This window comes from Triturus cristatus, chromosome 7, assembly GCF_964204655.1.
Source record: "Triturus cristatus chromosome 7, aTriCri1.1, whole genome shotgun sequence".
NCBI lineage: Eukaryota > Metazoa > Chordata > Amphibia > Caudata > Salamandridae > Triturus > Triturus cristatus.
Genome location: NC_140590.1, coordinates 383,526,676 through 383,544,190, shown reverse-complemented (window position 1 = coordinate 383,544,190; position 17,515 = coordinate 383,526,676). Strand labels below are relative to the sequence as shown.

At 44.6% G+C, this 17,515-nt stretch overlaps 1 long non-coding RNA gene across 1 annotated transcript in view; it reads right to left on the bottom strand.

Moving 5' to 3' along the window:
- Window positions 1-3,934: 3,934 nt before the first annotated feature.
- Window positions 3,935-17,515, bottom strand: part of LOC146809740 (uncharacterized) — an 83,594-nt gene continuing 70,013 nt past the window's right edge. The window contains exon 3 of the long non-coding RNA XR_014965585.1: window positions 3,935-4,326. This is a non-coding gene — a long non-coding RNA (uncharacterized LOC146809740). The remainder of the gene's footprint in view (window positions 4,327-17,515) is intronic.

Here is a 17,515-nt window from a genome sequence, read left to right as displayed (position 1 = left end):
AAGGCCTCAAGAGTCTTTTTAGGTTTAATTAGTTTGCTAAAATGTAGGCCGCAAAAAGTAGAAGAATGTTATTTGTTCTTCGAGAGTTCCTGATGATGGCCAATGCTGTGTGGAGGAAATGATGAACATTATGAACTGAATCTATCTCCTTTCGAGTGGAGTATGTGGACACTTGTACGAGTTTGATACAGAAGAGAGCTGGAGAAATGTACAAACTGCAGAAGAAAATTATCTGAGTTTCCTCTTCTGAAGGTCAATGACGGAAGCTGTCTAAAGACAAAGGAACTGTTGAAAAGTTAGACGTAATGAACGTGGAGTGACAAGACACCTCCTGGTTTTGACCAATAGGGTTAGAGGATTTTTCGTGTGATGATACATGGGGGGTTGGATCTTTAGTGAAGTCTGCCCTGAACTCCACAAGGACCTGCAGACGACTCGAAAAGATATGTGGGAACTCCAAAACCCCTACCGACCTTGACAACTTCAAAACAGCTACCGCCGCCCACCACAAACTCATCAGATGTGCCAGGAAGAAAGCCCTCCAGGACAGAATCTCCACCAACGCACACAACAGCAAAGAACTCTTCAGCATCATCAAGACGATTGATTGATTGATTAAGTTATTGATTGAATTATGGTATAACTATTAGTGATAGTTTTTCTGCGTTAGGCAGACTAGGAGAGACTTTGCAAGAGGAAAGAGCCAAGCTGCTATTTCCTTAATCCATTTGGCTGGCTTTTGTTCTGATAATCCTGACTCTTTGACTTTGCTCCTCAATCAGCTTACTCTCTCGGCCGGAGGGTACCTTTCCTGACTATTAGCAATTTATGCTATAGTTATTTCATTGGTGCGTATATTCTGAATTTGCATACATTTTATTTACAAATGTCTTTGCTCTTTTGACTCTTTAACAATCCACTCTCTCATGTCACTCATATTTGAGATGAGTTTCTGAGAATTACTGTATTGATGTTTCACTTGTATGATGAGCCATGATTTGAGCTGTATTAAACCTGATGAGCATTTATATTAGTTTAGATAAATCATATTGATAAGTAATTAGAGTATGTCTTTATTAATATTCAAAGGTTATATTGAATGATTATTTTCTTTATTCAGCTCCTTTTTTACTAAAATTCTGTTAGTCTTTTGCCAATTCCTATCAACTATCCAAGATTCATGCGATAGGAGAAAGGACCAAAATAGGCAAAGAAATTGGTACATGTTTTAAACTCATGCAGCGTGAAAGGGACAAGTTAGGTATTCATTTGGGTCCAGATGGTAAATATTAACAAAATCCCTTTCCGCTGCATCAACAGCTTTATATATATTTTCAGTTTTTATTGACACTAATGTCCCGCTTTACATTCTACTTCTCCAGATTTAGCAAGCTGCCGACTACATTGCACCCAGAATCAAACATCTCCTGAGACCAAAGGCACATGCTCTAATTTCTTGGGGTGCGGCGCCACGTCCCATTAACTCTGCCCACTTTCAGGCATGGCCGACGCCATATTATATTTAGGTTAGAACTCTGCCGCCTTCAAGAACGGCATAGTAAGCCCTTTCACACACCAGTTTGCTGACCGCATTTAAGACCCAATAACCAGTGACGGACTGCCTCTTACACTCCTCTGTTTTTGAACTCAACCAGTAAGTTTATGCTACAGCCTTGACCACTTTAAGTATATTTATTTATTGGCCACACCTCACTTTGCAGCGCCCTTTTCCCCCCGGGGTTCTTTGACCTAGGACTTGCCTAGAAGCCGCTATTCCACAGGTTTACCCTGCCTTTCGACCGCACAACCTGTGTCCCTGGCCCCTCATGCATTGCATTTAAGTGTGCACTTATAGCAAAAAAGCCAAGATCTCGCTGTTGTGTTTGGGAGGCGCCGAAGTAAGTCGCAGCCTTGTCCACTGCCAGCCTTCTTGGTTGATCTATTTTCCACCATACATGTAAGTTTGTCCCTTTGTTCCCTGTTTAGGGCGGAGCTCTGATTTCTACTTTCTAGCAGCAATCCATCAACTTGATAGCTTTTCTACACCAGCTAGATGGTAAGCAAGAGTCCCAGTATACATTTGTCCTCCGAGCAATACTAAATATACATTTCATAGGGAGATCCTTGGTGCACAGGACTAATTATTTCTTGATCTCACTAATAGTGCAATTTGTTCACCAAGTAAGAGGTACCCATTCACTTCCTTTTTACTTCACTCCAGCATAACTGATAAACTCCTTATTGCTAACAATGTGCCCTGGGGTCAGCTCTTAATATTTAATATCTACTTCAGGATTTTCCTTTATTGTTCTGCATGCTTTTCACTGGGTTACTATGTGTATGGTTCACACATCAGGGCAATATGTGCAGGTAGTGCACACCAGCCCACTTTCTTTTCAATCCTATGATACTATGTATTCAACCATACCGATTGATCCCTTTTGTCTTAAAATTGGGTGACACTCATTCTGCAAGTCCTGAAATTGGCTGAAACACGTTGACCAACATTACCCAGGATCAATGGCAAACAAGAAGAAATAACACTGAATTTAAACGTTGTTATAGACCAAAGCTGTAGTTATAGGCACATGCAATTGATTTGTGCACCGCATGAGCATGTCTATTGTAATTTGACGTTTCTTTAGTAACGGTTCATTGTCCGTCATCGCAGTCCTATTGGTCACCTGCATACAAACTGTTTTCCTTGACATTTCTGTTCCTGATTCATAGTAACAGCAATTTTAATTGCTTATAAGACCAGTTGATAGATCTTATGCTTCTTTCAATCAGTTTTGCTTTCTCTGTAAAGTATGCAATAAAATTTGATTAGGTAAATATTGCTGTGAGAACTATTTTTGGTGTCACTGGCTTCCTTGACTGTAGCACATCAATGCCTCTAATAACAATCGAACAGTTTAATAAGATAAGTAAGATTCAATTTAAAAGGGTGATTTTAGTTCCATTGAGGTTACAAATAATAAGTTTACCTCCTATTTAAATTCAATGTATCTATCTTGCTAGAGCCTAGTGTATATTCCCTTTTTCCCATGATCCTCAAGCAAGAATACTCCAATTGGCATAATGGTTTGCCTTTTTTTGGGGGGAGGCACCCTTAGCGCAAGAGCCAACCCCCTTTAAGGCCAAATATTTAAGGACCTACTCCCTTCCCTGAGGAGGGTGATTGGTCCCTAGTCTCCCCGGATTATATCCCACCAGGGAAAGGAAAACTCCTCAAGACAAAAGGGACAATGGAAGCTGCCATTCTGTAAAACTGCTGTCTGCTCCTGGAGGGCTGATGCTGCACCCTGGACAGAATTATTGGTAAGTGAGGCATGACTGAAAGGGGGAGACCTTCCCTTCCCGATGTTGCCCCTCCCCAAAGGATTCCTGAACAGGCATCAGGTATTGTTTTTTTGGTGGTTGGCCTCCTTGGCATACTGCTCAGCGATCCAGAGGATCAAAATAATTGTGAACCTTTTCCTTTCCTTTTCTTTCCTTTAGGACCCTGATGATTTAGAAAAGGTCACTAGACACAAGGGTTGTCTAGCTGGGGCATTCTTTTTTCCCAGGTGGTCCATGGCCGTAGGCCGTAGCTGAAAGCTAAGAAGACAGGAGAATGCACAAAGTTGAATTTCAAAGTGTAAGAAAGTGGGTTATCAGTAGGGTAGCATGTGGGTCCTCTACAAGGAATAAGGCCACACACTTCTTATGTTAAACACAAAATTCACTAGATACACCTGGGTAAGCCCCCTGGCAGCTATTGCACAAAACAGCCAGGCTAAACTTAGAGAAAATTAGCGAAGCATTTAGCAGTACAAAAACAGGTAAAATGTCGAAACAAAATTTAATAAAAGCCCCACAACCAACTTCTGAAACTCAAGAAGGATTAATAAGAAAAATCACATAAATTAATTAAAATCCAATCAGGGGAACCAGGTATATGAATTTGAAAAGTTTGGAGGTTAGAAAGTGCCAAGAAATAGCATAGCATCTATGGGTGCAGTTGACTGGGAACTAGATGCAATTTGAGGCCAACCTTGAAGCATTGGAAGCTGACTAAGACTAGCGGGTTGCAGATTTTACCTTCACACTTAGTCTTTTTTTCTAGAAGTATACATTTAAAATTCTCTAGCAGGGCGTGGTTAAAGGTTGTACCCGAAGAGGTCCTCTTGAAGTTGGATATGCAGTGGATGAGGCACCATTGAAGCTGTTGGTTTTGGTATGAAAAGGTTTGAGCTGGAAAATTCAAATTTCATGCCCACTGAAGTCCTGTGGTTGGCTGGATACCGTAAGCACCTTCATCCTGTTGTGTGCAGCAGAGCTTGCCTGGTGATACATATGTTACATTATTATAATGATATATTTTAGAGTTTACAGCCACTTATGCTGCTAGGACAGAAGTACTGGGATAAGCTTCTCATAGCAAATACTAGGGGGATACTAGCAGGAGTCATAAACATACACAGACATTTGAGACAGTATATACTGCAATACCAAAGCACTCAAATAGCAAAAGGTACACAAATACCTGCACAGACACCGCCTATTGCCAATAATCCACAAACTATAAATGCTATAACGGAGCTTTCATCAACTAAACAAAATGAGATACCATTTTGCTTAGCTAAGAAGATTTATCAATTAAAAATGATATTTCATCATTCAACTCCTCAGGATAAACACCTGACTTTAAATGTGTACCTACCTCAATAAAATATTGAAACATAAATATGTACCAACCGATGAGGATGGGCCACACTTAACAAAGTTTCATGCTTGGGGAAGCATATTTGCTACCCTGCACACAGCTACACATAGCACACCCTTAATAGTAGTGTTGCCTTATGTTTTACAATAAATAATGAATCTTATATGTTACATAGGCAGGGTAGTGGTATTTGCTCTTGGTAACGTTAAAAGCGCTGCAGCATTATTGGTCATATACCAGAGGTCTACAATATCATGAAAAAGCGGGATACCAAAAACTATTTTCTTAGGTTCAAGGCCACAAAGACCCTGTTTAAAACAATGAGAAGATATGAAAAATAAGAAGGGTATAACCTGAGAGAAAAGATGGCAATAAGAGCTCCAGAGAGCTATCCATCCTCTGATAAGCATTATTCTCATTCCTCACAGGAGCGTGGAGCATCAAGATCAGAAGAGTGCAGCTGTCCCCATCCTACCTCAAGACAAGAGGATAGACACAACTATCAAAATGGAAGAGGGGACAGTCGGATACTGGGCCCTCTAAGACAACTTTTTCAGAAGAAAAGGGAAGCTGCAACATAAAAAGAAGGATGCCTCACAGAAATGGGTTCTTGTGAAGAGCAGGCAGTGTGTAAAACCAGTACTTGATAGTGTGACGGAAATAACAATGGCACACTGGAAGCTCAAGCCCCTCCTCACTGTGGAGAGACCAATCACTGATTCAAATTAAAGGATATGTTGAGCAGATAATAGGAATGATGTTCTAGATTCAATTGACTGATTCCTAAGATATAATACTTGCCAAGGAAGTTTGGGTCCAACAGGTTATAATTGAAGCCCCTTAGGGGTCGGAAGATATAATAGAACTGTTTTTTTCTTTGGTGCCCCAATCACTTGAGGTGCCTGACAAAAAGGGTGTTTCAGCTGGCTCCAGCACTGTAAAAATATCAAGCAGGTTAGGATAAAGATGCAAAATCATAAGTAATACTTTTGAAAAATAAACAACAGGTTCAAAAAGAAATATTCAATGAAGCTGAAGGCTTTAACGAATCATAAATGAATTCCAATATCAGGGAATCGTCATCTCATGGTCATCAACAATATATTTTGGATTTACCTGATTTTGTAACAAAATATGTCTTGCGGCGTAGTTTGACTGTCACAGTGTGAACCAACATTGCAAAATGTATGCTGTACAAAAATACAATGCTGAATTGTGGATGCAGCCAACAGACAAAAAATACAAACCCACAATAGGCAAATCAAATGTTTTTTCCACTCAAAGTAAAGCCCCTGAATCATATTCCACTTCTTTTACTATAGGGGGAACTTAATTTGGCTTCACAAGATTAACACCTGAGTATTTTTAGACGCGTATATTTGAGTTACTTCAATATGGTTTTAGTGTCCTCTCTTATGTTGAATACTTCTGTTATCCTTAAATCTTACAATCAAATTGATCAACAAAAAATGTTATGTGAAAGGGACTCAACAGAAGGTTTAGTCTTGGTGCAAGAATTTTAATTAGCGCCTTTCACCCATTATAAAAAGTCAAGTATTACAAGGTTAATTCATTATTTGATCGCAATATGCTTTAATGTATTGCAGTTTAAAAGTTGTCACATAAAGAGAGCCGCAAAATTGCATTCACAATTAGAAAGTTCTCTTGTTAAATATACCTGGGAATTCCATATCCAATTTATTGTTTACTTCAGTAACAACCTGCACTTTTAAGCACAAACAAATTCTTCTAGCTCTTTTGGGACATCGGTAATAGGTAAACAGATAATTTGACATGATGAACACAATACAATTAATTTAAATTTTATTTCCAAATTGAAAGTTTCATCAAAACAGAAATTGCTGAAATATTTGTGATAACAAAAAACAGTTCACAAATAATGGGATTTATACAAGATTGCTGTTCACTCCTTAGATGTTGCACTTACATGGTTAGTGTGAGAGAGATAACTGAGGATAACTGAGTTTCGTGGTTATAATTTTATATCCACCACTACAAGGAGTAGTAAATACACACTATTGGCCAAATATAAACAAGTTCTTGTATGCACATTTTGACAAATTAGCAACTGTAATATCATTATTGTTAAAACAGGATGTGGTGTGGCTACGAGCTAATGGAGTAAGGTACAGAAATTGGAACTCCCGGCTGACCGGCCCCTATACAGAATCCTTACTTCGAGTGCCGAGGGGACAACCACAAGGTAGAGTGACCCCCCCCTCCACCCCCAGGAGGGCTAAAACAGCTTCAGAGTGGCCCAGCCAGCCTTCATTGGCAGCCCGAGGTTGGAGTCGGCAGTCGCACAGCCACACTCCTAAAATGGCAGCTTAGTGGAGTCACTAAAAACCTGAGTGCGGGCACCAAGAAGCAGAGAGGGAGGCTTCCCTGACCAACAGCACCCATGATGGGCACTCCCCACTGGTACCGGATGTATGGGGGAGCCGGATTGGCGACCCTGGCAGATCTGAATTCGCATTCCGTGCCTGGAGCAGGCGGTTGGACAACGTGCGTAACAGCAGAGGGAGACAGATGGCTCCATACTCTGGCAGGTAGATAGTAGTGAGTTGTGAGGGCATTGAGAGCGCACCATGCCCCGGGAGAACACTAGCTGCACTGTGCCTGTGGGTGGACTCAATTGCTGGACCGAGGTCTCTCTCCATCACACCGTGAGCGTGAAGGTCTGCACACAAGGCCCTGATAACTCGGCTGCTGACTTTGTGAAGCAGAGCAGAAGATGCAACTCTCTGAGCAAGGGTGGGGAGAGAGGCACATCTCAGCTGTGCCACCCAAAACTAGAGAGCCAAAAATATCAGACAGACCAACAACACAAGGGAACACCTGAGATTAGTGCAGGGGAGTCCTGGGCCCCAGCGGAGCCCTACCTGCACCTAGGAGACCCCCACTCCCTCCCTGAAGGCGGATATCTACATGCAGCCCAAAGCCCTTACTCGGACACCAAGGAACACCAAGCTGCTGGCCAGAGAGGAAGTGAGGCCGAGTTTGATCAGTGGTGAGGGGAACGGAGTCCCTCTGAGAGTTATAGGGGGGACCACCGCCCTGTGCGGCAGGGAACCCGAAGAGAGCGGCATTGAACCACGGGTACAAGGAGGAGAATCCGAGCCCCTGGGGGAACTTTATCAGCACCTAGAAGCCCTCTCAGACAGAAGACACTTCCAGTGGGCCCGGAGCCCTCAGGAGGAAGCCAGTGGAAGGGGCGATATTGGCAAGTTTGGGTGAGAGACCACACGTGAGGCCCAAGCTGTTCGGTTGCTAATTTGGAGCAGCGGCAGGGAGATTTAGGATCCCTAGAGGGCATAACAGAAAGCCTTATAACTGGCAGAGAAGGACGCCGCTCTGCTCTGATTTCCCCTGACACTGCAGAGTGGTCCCACAAGAGGACACACAGAATGGAGGGGTACCCTAGAGTCTGTTCCCATTGGGTATTTGCAGTATATTACTGGACTGCGGGGAGCATTCTCTGGGGGAATTTGGAACAACGTTAGGCTCCTGCTGGATGGCGCTGCCCGCCGGCGTGAGCAGCCATGGGTAAAGCCACCGAGGAAGAGAACCTCAGAGAGCCGCCCTCATTGGGAGCCAATGAAACGGAGGATGGCGCGGAACCAACGGACTCCCAACCAGGGTTTTCCAAAAGAGCCACCTTAAAACACATACTGCAGGCAATACCTGCCTCCAGAGAAGCACTGGTGTCAAAATTAGACACACTAGTTGCAGACATGGGGATCTTGACAGACGTCTAGCAGAAAGGGTCACAAACATAGAACGAATGTTTGCGGGTGTCCCCTTGGAGGTGGAGACTCTGAGAGAACACTTTGCCTCTATGGAGTATAGAGTCAAGACTTTAGAATACAGAGCAGAATACACCAAAAATAGATCCAACATACGAATGATAGGCCTGCCTGAACATGCGGAGGGATCTGACATGTTGCTCCGCCTGGAAACATGGTTGAAGGACAAAGCCACTGACCACTCTCACTCTGGTGGCCAAACTACTTCACAGTAAAGACTGAGACCACATCCTACATCAGGCCAGTTCATGTGGAGACCTGAAAGTGTAGAGCAGTAGGGCATACTGTTACTGGATTAAACCAGAGGGGTCAAAAAACAGTGGTACACATTCCTGGAGGCTAAACGGCACCTTCGCCAGATGGGAGTGTAATAGGCAATGTTGTTCCCCATCAGATTGTGAGTGACAACAGCTGGTGCAGTTTTTCAGATCACCGCAGAACGTCTGGGATTGGACAGATCAGCAACCCACCCCCCTCCCCTTTGAAGGTATCTCGACACGCCTTACGAAGTAGACCAGAGCTGAAAAAGCTTAAGCACCAGGCTAACTGCCTCAGTAAGGTAACCCTCTCAAAGGCAGAGTCACACCACGAACAGGTGAGAGTGGCGGAAGTAGTGGATACGATGAGTGGATCGGGAGCAAGCCCCCGTCGACATTGGGGAATGATTGTGCTCGAGACTCAAAATCTGAATACAGATTGATATCTTCGACTGGCTCAAACCGTGCTACCTTTGCTGACACCCCAAGCAGCTGATGATCTAATATAACTGTGAGTACTTTTAGATCACATGGGACACCACCCAAGTGCCCCACAGGAACTATGGAGAGACACTTGGTCCCCTCGGCAGAACAAATAAGCTAAATGCATGATGCTGGGTGGAGAGGCATCTGACAGGGAGGTGTTACGCTTGGCACACCCCTCCCTGAGAGTTTCATGTTTGTGCGTTGTTGCAGCTGGAATACTAGTTTGGATGGGGGGATGTGCCCTACCGATCCTGGGATAGGGAGGTGGGTTAATTGTTGTTTTTGTTTGAGCCTTACCTCTGGGGGAGCTTCACATAAGTCCTAGATCTGGGAGAGCAGGTTACACAGCTGAGGCAGAACTAGTACGAGGGTATGGTAGGTGGCGACAGCGAACTCCCTATGGATGCCTTCATGAAATATAAGTTCCTAGCCTGGAATATACGGGGAAGAACAACATGTCAAAGTGATATAAGGTATTTTCCTACCTTAATAGGAGGGGGGGCCCATATAGCCCTACTACAAAAAACGAATTTCACTGCCAAGGAGGGGTTGGCGCTGCACAGGCATTGTCGCGGCCAGACCTTCTACACTACATATTCAGTGTTCGCAAGGGGGTACTATTCTAGGTGCGCCCAGGGGTCCCCTTTCAGAAAACTGGGGAACTAGTGGACTAGTGGGCCATTACGTGATGGTCATAGATTGGCTGGGGGATACCTGCCAGTGAACACTGTTTATACCCCGAAAATAGACCAGGTAGGCTTCCTGGAGGAACATTCCTGGGTTTCGGCACCCTATCTAGTGCAATTGGTTCTGATTGCAGGGGACTATAACTGTGTTGCTGACCCTACCCCAGATAGGTCACATCCACCACTGGGAGACACACTGGTTAACAAGGGGGCTCCTACATTTCTTGGGTGGTAGTCACACTGGAGACTGATAGATTCCCACCCGACAACCAGGTATTACTGCTTTTGTTTGAGCTTCGAGAGTTATAGGTGCAACTAGACACCTTCCGTTGCTCTCCCGATGTGCACAAACAGGATAATACAGGATGCTGAACACTTAGCAAGGACAATATCAGATCATAGTCCGGTATTATTATATTCAAATTGAGAGATGGCATGGCCCTGTATCCCTGCGTGGAAACTGAATGTGGAGGCAATGGAAGACCTGGTCTTCCGACATATGAGTACAGTATCAGGCAGTATTTTGAGGACAACACTGACATGGAGTCCACTGAAAATGCCACTTTATTCCACATGCTTTGTCCCTGCATGCAATTACAATGCATACCATTACCCCTGGATGTTGGAATAGTATAATTTACTATTCTAACTCCAGTATGTGCAACAGTAGTCGTTGTTCCGACTTGCGGAGTAATGGTATGCGTTGTTACAATGCAGTCGTTGTAACAACCACATTGTAATTGCCTGCGGGTAAAAGGATTTGTGGTAAACGATGTCTACCAGTCCACTCCGTAGATCGGGTGGGATGCCTTCAAAGTGGTGATCTGAGGGAACTGTATAACAGAAACAGTGGGTGTTACTGTTAAGCGCACTCTGTTAAAGGAGGCGGAGATCCTTGAGGCCGGGGGAATGGTGGAGGCCAGCATGTTCGGAGCTGCAATGGACACTGCTAGAATCCAAGGATCTTCTGGTGGGCTGAATAGAGAAACTCAGGCATTTCAATTACAGTGAGTACATGATCCAAGCACATGCGGAATGAGACACTATTAGCTAGGCTTGCTAACCTTTCTAAGCGAGGCTCTGCGATTGTTGAATTGGAATGAGAAGTAGGGAAAAAGGCTACATAGACAGGATGATGTCAACGATCACTTCAGGGAGTACTGCACCCATCTCTATACAAGCGCCCCACCCACTCTGCACATAAAGCAGACGCCTTTCTGGACCCACGTAAAATGCCGATGCTTACGTGGAAAGAGGATGAGGCATTAGGAGGCAACATAACACTGCAGGAAATAAGGGCAGTTCTCAAGGGGATGGTGCAGGGGAAAACACCTGGGACTGACGGGCTGCCAGTTCAATCTTATGTAGAATATGAAGAGATGCTGGCACACAAACTAGTGAAAGTCTACAAGGCAGCGGGGACTTCAGGACAGCTACCGGCTGACACTCACACAGCATTAATGGTACCAAATGTCTTGGTCGACAAGCCTGTTACCTTACTTGACTAAATTAGTTCACGAGGACCAAGCAGGGTTTATCACAGGTCGTAATACAGCACATAATATACAGCGGCTGCTGGCATTAATGGGCGATGATACCTACAATCGGCGTGCAGCGGTGATATTCACGGTGGGCATAGAGAAGGTCTTTGATAGTTTAGAGTGGGGACCAGACTATTATACACTAACCCAGTGGCCCAGGTGAAGACCGGCAGAGGTGATATTGGGGGAAGTATGCTATGCGGCAGGACACCCAGCAGGGCTGCCCACTATCGCCTCTGCTCTCCATGCCAGCGATGGAGCCCCTGGCTTGCAGTGCAAGAACTGGGATCCACTACCAGGAACTAGAGGTCAGAGGATTGCCTCACCACATAGCTCTGTATGCTGATAACTTGCTACTGTTCCTGCATGACGCTGATGCAGGGTTGTCAGGAGTGATGGGGCTACCGGACAGATTTGGGAAACTCTCAGGCTTGGGGGTGAACTGGCGGTAGTCATGGTTTTTGCCTGTGAAAGCGAGACTACAGCCTTCTGTGACCTTGAGGGCATTGATAAGGGAGCCCATTTGCCTGCATATCTGGGAGTGAAGATATTTCCTGACACTGGAGACTTGTTGAACAGAAACGTGGGAGAGGGGTTTGCTGATCCCTCTGAGCTAGTTTTGATTTTTAGAAAACTATCCCAGTGTCGGTTGCAGGGCGAGTGCCCATCATTAAGATAGTGACGCTTCCCAGACTGTAATACCTCTTTGCGGTCTTTCCCATATGGATTCCTCGCGCTACAATTCGGGAACTAGACTCACTCCTCATCACCTTTATTTGAGGTATGAGACACCAGAGAGTGGCCCAGGCTATGTTGCAGCGCCCTGTCACAGAAGATGCAAAGGTTCACCAAATGGATGCACAAAAGTATGGCTCCATGGTGGGAAGTGGGACTGTTTGTGCCAGAGCTCCGACCTCTATTCCAGCTGCTTCTTGCCATCTGACAACCACTTTGAGAGGGATTTGCCGAGCTTTAGGAAGCACTCTTGGCTAAGTTGCTTAAAAAAACACGCACAAAGTTCCCATACTTACTTGAAATGCCCCTACACACGCTAGAAGAACTACCCCATGGGGGAGACTAGTGGGGGTTGTCGGAGTGGACGGTCATTGGTATAGTTCAAATAGATTTATTCAGGGCAGACAAGCTACTCTCATTCAAAGATCTGAGGCTAGCATACGACCTGCCGCTGAGACACTACTTGCTCCATGGAGTGCTGTCAACAGCAATTAATAAACACTGGGGGGTGGGTATGACGGAACCTGCCACTAGTCGGGGTTGCCAATTAGTAAGTAGGACCTCTGGCACCTTCAAGGCGGTCTCTTGTTTGTACAGAATGATAAGGGCATATATATTGAAATCACTGGATGGCCTCCAGGCCTGGGAGTATCGATTCCCGAGGAAGACTGGGCAAAAATGCAGGAGCTGGTCTCGAAGATGCTCAGAAATGCCTGATTCAAATTTGTAGACTTCTATGTTCTGCACAGGGCATACATTACCCCGAGCAAGGTGAATAGGTTCTTTCAGGCAGTCACCTTCAAGACAGCCCTCAACCTCCAGCGCAGACATTTGAATCGAAGAAAAAGGCCTCCGCCTGATGCATCGAATCAAGCTCCAATAACAGCAAAGAACTCTTCAATATCGTCAAAGAATTCCCCTCAGCTGCAACAAACAACATTACCCTCTCTCAGGAACGCCACGACAACCTTGCCAACTTCTTCCACGACAAGATCGCCAACATCTACAGAAACTTTAAACCTAGCCCAAGGCCACCAACTTCTTCAAGCAACACAACAACCACTTTACCACCACAGACATCCGACTAACCTAATAGAGTCAGCCTGCCACAGAGGACACCGTCTCCATCATGAACTCGGTCCACTCAGGGGCCCCAACCGACCCATGCCCTCACCCCATCTTCAACCTAAGCAAAACCAGAATCAGCCATATACTCACCACCTTATTCAACACCTCAATTGCCATGGCCACCTTCCCCGAGGACTGAAAATATGCAGAAGTCAATGCCCTACTAAAGAAACCATCGACAGACCCCAGCGACCTCAACAACTACTGACTGTTCTCTTTGCTCCTCTTCCTGGCCAAAGTTTGCAATGAAGCCATCAACCAACAACTCTCTTCATATCTGAAATGCAACCTTCTACTCAACTCCTCTCAATCTGGATTCCGCACCAATTACAGCACCGTGACAGCCCTTATTGCGGCTACTATCGACATCCTAGCTCTACTCGACAGAGGAGAGACTGGGGCTCTGATCCTCCTACACCTCTCAGCAGCTCTTCAGTAAAGTCTCCCAACACACACTCATCACTAGACTGCACAACATAGGCATCCAAGGATCTGCCCTCAGATGGATCGCCTGTTTCCTCATCGGAAGAACGCAAAACATCCGCCTTCTCCCCTTCATCTCCACACCCAAGGAAATCATCTGTGGAATACCAAAAGGATCCTCGCTCAGCCAACCCTCTTCAACACTTATATGACACCTCTGTCCAGCATCACCAACAACACACAACTCATCCTCTCCCTCTGCGAAGAGATCACTAAGACCAACTTCTACAACTGCTCTCCATGGGACACATTCTGTTTGCCCTCAGAACTTTGACCAACTCTTACCCCCACTGACCAAGCTAGGAATGTAGGGGCCGAGTCACAGAACTAATCTGAGACAAAATCCTAAACGTACTACTTTTGGTATTCACAGAAGGCATTTAGTAGTAGTAAAGTTAGGATTTTGTCTTAAATTACGATTTTGTCTTAAGTTAAACTCAAGTTAAACTTAAGTTAAACTTGAGTTTGTCCTAAGTTTTGGTCTTAAGACAAAATCCTAACTTAAGACAAAATCCTAACTCTACTACTACTGAATGCCTTCTGTGAATACCAGAAGTAGTAAGTTTAGGATTTTGTCTCAGATTAGTTCTGTGAATCGGCCCATAGGCATCATTATGGACAACAAGCTAACCATGACGACTCAGGTCAACTCCGTTTCTTCTTCATGCTTCTTCATCCACCATATGCTTCGCAAAATATTTAAATGGCTACCACAAAGCTCAAGACGCACTATCACCCAGGCCCTCATCTCCAGCTGACTGAACTAAGGCAACACTATCTACCCAGGGATCACAGCTCATCTCCTCCTCCGACTACAGACCATACAGAATGCGCAGCTAGACGTGTCCTGGATCTCCCTAGATGAACCCACATCACTCCCAGCCTCAGGGAACACCACTGGCTCGCTGTACAGAAAAGATGCCAGTCCAAGCTCCAGACCCATGCATACACGGTCCTACACGACTGCAGACCAGACTACTTGAACCACAACCTGAACTTCTACCAACCCACCAGACACCTCTGCTCCGCATCCATTTCACTAACCCTCAACCCCAGAATCCGACGTAGCAGATGCGGAGGTCGCTTCTTCTCCTACCCAGCAGCGAAGACATGGAATGAGCTACGCGTTCATCTATGGATCTCCCCATCTCTTCCAGCGTTCCGAAAGTCCCTGAAGACCTTGCTATTCAGCTAACCAACTGTAACCTGCCAGTGCCCGGATACCATCACAGGTGACCAGTAGTGCTGCTGTAAATTTGTTAGGTGATCTATACAAACAAGATTATAGCTGAAGATACCTTTGAATAATAGATGGGGATTTTAAACTATTAAGAATAAGGATGTGTGTTAAAACATCTTTGAGGCTTTCCTTGAGTTAGCACTGACTTAAGCTATGAATGCTCAGATTTTAAACATAATTACCATAATTCTAATACATACGTTTTACAGATGATTTGTGCTTATTAACCAATGATTGTAAAACATCAATCATTGTGCGTGTCTTGTGTTTTAAGGAACTACGGTGGGGCTCTACTTTATGCATACCAGCTAAAGATGTGAGATACTCTGACAGGTTTGTCTGACTCCTACCATAGCCTGTCTAAACATAACTTAATATTATAACAAAATAATCATAATAAAATATAATAACATAATCATATTTCCTAACCCACTAGAGGGGGGAACCTGCCAGTTCTCATTATCTACAAGCAGATTGTGCAATGTATATTCCCCTTGGGACTAGGATGGTCGGTCTGGGTGTGCCACAGAAAATAAGGAGGTAAAAACAGCCCAATCTAAGATTCTACATTGGACTCAGGGCCAGTTGTATGAAGCCTTGTATGAAGGACCGATTCACAAATTTGGGCCCTTTGTGACTGCAAAAGGGCCTTTTCTTCAGTACAAAACTAAATTGCGGTTTGGTAACATGTTAAGTAAAACGGGTTGCATTTTAAAAAATTGCTTCATTTAACCCCTTCAGCGCTGGGCGAATTCCGCCGCGGTGCTGAAGGGTTCGTGCGCGGGCGGGCCGATGACGGAACGGTTCCGTCATGAGCACAGCTCAACCGTGGCTCATGACGGAACCGTTCCGTCATGAGCATGGAAGGGGTTAAAAGTAATCACAGACAGGAAACAGCCATTACAACGCGGCTGTTTCCACGCAGGGCCTTTACCATGCAGGCAGTGTCATGCATAAACTGTTACCACACATAGCCTTCACCATGCATTGTTTTTACAACGTACGTAGTGAGGGCATATGCTGGTAACAGCACCTGCATGGAAAAGGCTATCGGTGTCGTTAGAGGAGCGAAGAGATCCTTCCGCTTCCTCTTGACCACGTGTGTGCAGTGCCTCACAAGAGATACCTCATCCTGTAAAGGTAAGGGAGATTATTGATTTTATTTTAAAGGATCTGGGGGCCAGGGGACAGACTTAGGGTTTAGGGCGGGGGGCAGGTATTTTTTATAAGGGCTGGAGGCTAGGAGGGGGTAGCGCAGGGTTCTAGATTTAGGGTTTAGGGAAGGGTCTGATATTTTTTAACAGGGAGGGGGTCGCGCTGGGCGTCTAGATTTAGGACTTAGGGAAGGGTCGGGTAATTTTAACAGAGCAGGGGTCACACTGGGATCTAGATTTAGGGCTTAGGTACGGGTCTGGTAAATTTTAACTGGGCGAGGGTCATGCTGGGGTCGAGATTAAGGGTTTAGGAAAGAGTCAAGTAATTTACAAAAAAGGCGGGCAGTGGGGGGTCGTGCAGGGGACTAATTTTAGAGATAAGGGCAGGGGTCTGGAATTTTTAAAAGAGGGACAGGTGGGGGAGGCCTGGGAACCGGCTTAGGAACTGAGGGTAGGGGTTAGGGAAACCTTTCATCATGCATAGGCCTTTACCATACATGCTTTACAGCAAAATACATTATAAAAGCATGTGTGGTAAAGGCATGCATTGCAACGGAATGCGTTGTTCCATCATACAACCATCACAGACATGGTGATCTGCTGATTTCAGGAGGACACAATCCCTGTGATGGCTGAGATTTCTAGTGGGTTGCAATTTGCAAACAACTTAATATTCACGAGTTAGGTCAAATTGCGATTCAAAAGTAATTGGTAATTTGTGAACCGACCTATTAGTACCTAGGTTGGTTTGCAAGTTACCACAGTGGTTGAATGTACTCTATAGCTTCTTCCAAACTAAAGTTGAAAAATAGCATTTTAAGTGTACTTAAGCATTTCTAATAGAAAAAAGCACAGCACATATATAGTGCACATTGACTTTGGGGCATGGTCACTCTAGGAACACGTCAACCTTAAATTCTAACATGCTCTACTTTTAAACACTAGGCACCCACACTTGTGTGATGCATGCTTTACTTAGAATTTACTTACTTAATATTTAAAAGTAACACCCTCCTCCATGGTCTGTTATTTTTACTTGCCAAGGTTATCTTTGAAACGGTTACATCTGAACTGGAAGATCATAGAAAAAGCTTTAACATAGAAAACTACAATAACTAAAACCATAACTATTTTTATTTACTAACTATAGGAGCCATTGTATTTGTACTGATTCAAGTATATGAGCCTAATTTTGTGATTCTATTGGCCAGCTCATAGCAATGCACTTTATTTTGCTAAGTCTTTCTGGTTTTAACCCCTTCACTGCTAT